At 44.1% G+C, this 6,405-nt stretch overlaps 1 non-coding gene across 1 annotated transcript; it reads left to right on the top strand.

Annotated features, from left to right (window-relative positions):
- Positions 1–6,000: 6,000 nt before the first annotated feature.
- LOC120257194 lies at positions 6,001–6,107 on the top strand. Its single transcript, XR_005535568.1, has one exon. It is a non-coding gene; the product is annotated as a small nucleolar RNA R71 (small nucleolar RNA).
- The last annotated feature ends 298 nt before the right edge of the window (positions 6,108–6,405 follow it).

The raw sequence follows: 6,405 nt of genomic DNA, 5'->3' as shown, positions 1-6,405 counted from the left end.
GGCTGCCCCTGTGGACGACCATGCGACTGGCGCACACCCGTGGGTAATTTCTGCACGGGCGTGTGAATTCTTGCAGAGTTGGGCAGATTTTCCCGAGAACACACAGGGGCGTGGACTCGCCCCTGTGGGTGACCTTGTGAACCACGCACGTGCGTGGGTAATTTCCGCACGCCCGTGCGAAACTCTGCAGGTTGCTCCCTCCATCCGGAGAAAACACAGGGGCGTGCGGCTGCCTCTGTGATTTGGGCATGTGAATGTCCACGCCCGTGGGGAATTTCCGCACGGGCGTGCGTAAGACTTGATATTTTTCTCGGTTGTTCAGGGAAGCAACAGGGGCGTGCGTCTGGCCATGTGGGTCTGGCGCACGGGCGAGGATATTTTCTGCACGCCCGTGGGAGATCGTTCTAAGTCAGTTAGAGTTTTTTCGAGAGCACACAGGGGCGTGCGTACGCCCCTGTGGAGCTTTTGAAGTGAGGCACACGGGCGTGGGGAATTTCCACACGCCCGTGTGGATGCACAAAACGTCAAAAGTCGCGAGTTCTGTTTCAAAGAGGATGATTTCTCTCCCTCTTCAGGACTCCTATTCACTTGAAAACACTCACACGATACTCTCCGAGTCCATTGCGCCAGTTTGGTGGGATTTTAGCAAAGTTTTCCGGCCGGCTCTTCATTTTCTCACTTCTCTTCGTCGGTAAATCCCTTTTTATCATCTTCTTCATCAATTCATGATTTCTATCGATTAATCTAGTTAATAATGCTTTGTTTCTTCAATTGGAACAATTATTTATGTTTAGAACGAAGTTAGAGATTTTATTGAGTTGTATTTTTGGATTGTTGATGCCTGGCCGTGCGGTTTTCATGCCCCGTGAATCCACACGGGCGTGCGGAAATTCCACACAACCGTGTGGATTTCTGCAGTATTGTTTTATCAACTTGTTTGACCAATTTTGTTTAAATTTTGCAAATCATGGCACCTAGGTCAAAGAAGCAAGCTGATAAGACGCCACGTGAGTCATCTTCTGAGCCCGAGGGAATAGGATTTGTGATTCCCGAACATCAGGTCCGTTATGAGCGATTGTCAAGACTCCGTTTCGGACAGACTCAATTTTTGGATGCTACTATACTGCGGGAGCTTCAGTAGAGTGATGAGTTCGCCAATGAGATCGAGGATCTAGTTTCAGAAGGTGGTTGGCGGCAGTTGCTGACTATTAGAGAGCCAGCCATCCGAGAGTTTACACTGGAGGTGCTCTCCTCGTTCGAGTTTGATAGAGCGTATGCGAGCTTCGACAGTTTGGGTACCATTCAGTTCAGAGTATTTGGACGCCACCATAGCTTGAGCATTATGCAGTTTTCCCTACTACTTGGCTTATACGAGGAGGCATTCACAGCTACAGAGGAGTATGCACAGTTACCTACTGATTATCCTGGAACCTTGACCCCGCAAGGAGCTTACAGAGTGCTATGTGGTCAAGGTCAGTATGAGCCGGGGGTGTCCAAGGCCACGTGCCTTTCCCGACCTGCCTACAGATATTTGCACGCCATCATGAGTAGGTCGGGTGAATGGCCGTGGTGAGCGATCTTGGTGGCTTGAGCCGTCGGGGAGCTGCATGCACTTTGTACTCGATGGTAGAGCGTGCATCGATCCACTTAGGGCATATCTTGGCTGATTACATCAGACATTAGGGACAGTATGCTAGACTGGGAGCGATCTTCTCGGGCCCTTACATTACGAGATTAGTGGTGGGCATGGGTCTCTTGGATTGGATTCGTGTTATGTTATGTTGCATTTATCGAGTTGCATTCATTGCTTCATCTTTTATACACTCAAGTTATTTTTGTTTTTTTTGAGCTTTATTGAACCCCCTCGTGTATGCATGCAGATGGTCTTGTCGTCTAGGGAATTGGCACTTAGTCATGGGCACCGCCATGGTGCTTCGGCACTTGGCCGTGTGAGCTTCACAACCCGTTGAAACACTACTCCCAACAAATTAGCTTCATCAAACGCAACACTATGAGTCAGGGGAGTATTGTTTTGATTGCTTCTCCCACATCTATTTTTTGAATGATATATTTTGAGTAAACTTGCATGAGTACATTGAGGACAATGTACAACTTAAGTGTGGGGGGGAGTTTCATAATGCGCACATCTTTTCTATTGTTCTTAATTGATATATGCTCACATAGCCAATGGCGGTTCACCTTAGTTGCAATGATTGTATTCTTAAGTCTAGGAGAATTGTTAACATTGAATGTTTTCATGCTCTAGTTCTTGCTTGATTTTTTAGGAATTTTTGCCCGATTTACACTTAGTGCACTACTCACTCTTTGAACTCTATTGGAAACTCATGTTCCATGTTAAAGGGACTAGTTAGGTTTACTTCTTTTGCTAATATTGTGAAAAAAAATGAAAAGAAGGAACAAAATAGTTTTATTGTTTATTTGTATTTGTTGGGTGGAAAAGAGCTACCACCTATGAAGTATGAAGCTACTCTCACAAGTCGGATACTAGTTATGCCCTAATGAGAGAAAGAGCTATCTCATAGGATGAGTGAAAGCTACCACTCGGGTAGAAAGAGCTACCACCTCGAAAGTGTGAAAGCCACCTTAGTGGCCTCTTTGGAAAGGGCTACCTTAGAGAATGTGTGAAGCTACTACCATCTTTTAAAATTTTTATTACTTTTGTAGATAAATAAGTCCCTTGTACTTAGAACTTTGAGGAGTATAACTTGGGTTGTTTTTGAGTGAGTTCACACACTTACACGGAATTCGGGTTTGTTGTCCTTTTTAATTCAAGTTTTTAGCTAGAGCATTGATTTTTTCGTATTTAGTGTTGACATTTTCCTTACTTGTAGAATACTTTCTTTGTATACCTCGGTGAACCTAAGGCCAAGCACTTTCAATATTTTCTTCATTGATGCACAGAATGTTTTTAATGTTTGCTTGAGGACAAGCAAAAGCTTAAGTGTGGGGGAGTTTGATAAGTGCTTGTGCGATATGAATGCGAAGTGTTCATTCCTTATGTTGAGCATTACTTTTCTCAGGTTTTTACATTAATATGTGTGTGTTTTTATGTCACTTTTATGCAGTTATGGTTGTGAGGCTGAGTATGAACGAAATAGGCCAATGTGGATCATAATGCACCTATTTTGGAGGAGATCTTGCTAAGGTTCAAACGCGAAGAAATAGGACACGTGTGAGATGCTAGAGTGTATGCCAACCTCCTCGCATTCGATTGAGCACATCCATTTGGAGGGGCACAAAGGTAGTCACACTCGAGCATTCCGTCTAATGCATACAAGAACAAGAGCTCCACCAACATATATAACATTGAAGAATCAAGTGATTCACGACGTGAACGTATGCCCGTTTGCGTTACCCCGATGAAAGTATGGAATTGGGAAGTTATTCAGGTTGAGAAATCAGAAAAATCAGAGAAATCAGAGTAAGTACTGTAGCAGCAATGTTCACAGCCGGCCGAGAAATCAGAGAAACAGAGAACCCACACGGGCGTGTGGAAATTATCCCCAACTTGAGAGAGGGCTTCGGCTAGGGTTTTGAGGGGTATTGGTCAAGGTTTTGGAGAGGTTCGACGGCTCCAACATCATCATTCCTAAGGAAGAAGGTTGGTAGGGGAGCTTCCATTGAGGCGTATCCTATACCGGACGAGGGAATCCTTGGACGATGAGCAGAGGTCTCTCCGCAAGACCATTGACATGACCATCGAGGGGGTTTCTTTATGGATTCATTGCTTTTACATTCGATTTCATTGATTGTACTTAGCTCCATGGAGAGCTAAACACCTAGTGGGTACTTGGGTGATTGTGAACCCTAGGATGTATTCGTTTCTTTGAACTTCTTTATTATGCTTTCAATAAATTGATGTTTATTGTGAGTTCCAATCTTGAATGCTTGATTGTATAAACGGTTCCCCTAGAGTGACACTAGGGTTGAGAGTTCTTGTTGGTAACCTTGTGAGTGAGTGACACACCACGAGCGTTAGACAAAGCTAGGTTGGAGAGGGTTGAGAGGGTGAGTCTAGAGGTATAGGAGCGTCCCCTTTCCCCTCAAACGTGATAGATTCTACCTCCGTTCCTTGAGTTCTTTGCGACCATAATAGAGTTAATGGTCTAAGGGATGAACCTCCGCTGGGGCCTAGTTGCGCGTGCAATGGAGTGAAGCGTTGAGGGGATCTTAGTATCTAGGGCTTAATTGTGGCTAGGGACCTTCCGCCTGGACTAAAGGGTTAGGTCTATAATTAGTAAGCATTTTATCACTTGGAATCCCTAGAGCTCATTGCAACTTTATTCGAGTTCGTGGTTGAGAGGTTATTTAATCTCTCCTCCGGGACATGAATAGAGTTAGGCATAGTTGACCTTAGATTTGGGACTATGTATGTAAGGATTTCCATGACTCACAATTGCATTGATTAGGAAGCATAATAGAGAGTTCTTGCACTTGAAGCGATTATCCTAGGTGAAGCATCATTCGAGTACCCCATCTTTATCGATTGCCTTGCCTCCTCCTTACTTTTGCTCTCTTACTTGTTGTTTTTAATTGTTGAGAATTGAATCATTATCACACTTATGATTGTTGATACTCGACATAGCTAAGAATTGAATTAAGTGTCTTTACTCCCTACTCCCTGTGGATTCAACCCCGCTCACCCGGGATTATTACTTCGACAAACCTGTGCACTTACGGGATGTACGCAAGGGGACCTCGTCACACAGACCTACTGAGGACCGCGTGCAAATACCTGTAGCTCAACCGGGATAGGCTGGTGGCCTTCGACATTCCCAGTTCAATCTGCCCATGTCCACATAGGACCCTATACACATAGTCTGGAGTCACTGATACTGGAAAATCCACAGGTAAACATCCATACACCTCTGTACTGGTATATGCAACGTCATACAGGCCCATCCGAATCGAAAACTCGAAACTTTATAGCATCCATAGTGTCAATTCTCCCATACCTCAACTCAAAAGACACTAAAACCTCGAGCGTCAATGCGCGGTAAGCCGGCTCACGAATCATCAGTAAACTCCTCCAGCTTCCTACTGCTAACATATTATCAATCTCATCAGCTAGCTCGTCACACCGCTGAATATTTCTCAGCGCTTGCAAATCCACAAAACAAGTCTGACCAAAACCAAGTGCTGAAAGTCTCTCAAATCGAGCTTGATGCTCGGGATTTGAGAATTCCATCTGTATTGGCTCGGGTGGGGTGACTCTGAGACACTTTACTTCGTTCTTCTTCACGTGAGGTGCCATACCTGTAGTACAAAAAGAGGAAAATGATCAAAGAAGCTCAAAAGTAGTATATTGCAGAAGTCCACATGAGCTTGTGGAAATTACCCACACCCTTATTTATTTGTAGAGCATGAAAAATCCGCACAGGTGCACAACAATTCTCAAGAATTTAACTTAAAACCCCGTTTAGATGCTTTCTAAACATGCACCATGCATTGTAAAAATGAAAATTCGCACATACAGATATTTAATCTGTGAAAAACAAGAGTTGGCGAAAAAAAGAGGATAAAATGGTTACTAATGAAATAAATGCGAAAACTCTAAAAATTGGCACGATATGCGAAGAAAAATCCTCCAAAACAACGATGAGAGGTCGGTAATATTATCATAAATGGTTTTCAGGCGGTTGAAGATGAAAAAGAAGAGAGCATGCAAGGATTTTTTATAGGAAGACTCGAGCCTCTTGAATTTCTGCGCAATCGCACGGGCGTGTAGAAATTACGCAAGCCCGTGCGCCTCATCAAGAGAGGTCCACATGGGCAGATGCACTTTTTTCATGAAGACCGGCCACTTTTTTCTTCTCCCTAGCATTCCATTGGTAGTTGTTTAACCCTATTTCTTCAATTAACTGACGGGCCTCATCGGGGGTCTTGCTACCTAAGGTACCTCCTACTGCCGCATCCAATAGTTGCCTTATACTCGGGTTCAAACCATTATAAAAGGTCTGAACAATCATCCACTCCGGGAATCCGTGTTGCGGGCACTTTCTCAGGAGCTCCTTGAACCTTTCCCATGTCTCGAATAGAGACTCCAATTCCAACTGAACAAAGGATGAGATCTCATTCCTAAGCTTTACTGATTTTCCTGGTGGGAAATAACGGGCCAAAAAAGCTTCTACCATCTACGCCCATGTGGTAATTGATGCTCTAGGTAATGAGTGTAGCCACTGCTTCACTCTCTCCTTTAGGGAAAATAGGAAGGCTCGCAACATGATTACATCATCCGTCACCCCGTTTATCTTCAGCATATCACACACCTCAAGAAAGCTATCTATATAACTATTTGGATCTTCATCGGCCAAACCATTGAATTGTGCGGATTGCTGCAACATGTGGATGAATGCCGGCTTCAGTTCGAAGTTCTAAGCTGTA

This window comes from Dioscorea cayenensis, unplaced genomic scaffold (genome assembly GCF_009730915.1).
Source record: "Dioscorea cayenensis subsp. rotundata cultivar TDr96_F1 unplaced genomic scaffold, TDr96_F1_v2_PseudoChromosome.rev07_lg8_w22 25.fasta BLBR01001935.1, whole genome shotgun sequence".
NCBI lineage: Eukaryota > Viridiplantae > Streptophyta > Magnoliopsida > Dioscoreales > Dioscoreaceae > Dioscorea > Dioscorea cayenensis.
The sequence above is the reverse complement of the archived record's forward strand: the minus strand, read 5'-3'. Positions and strand labels throughout refer to the sequence as shown.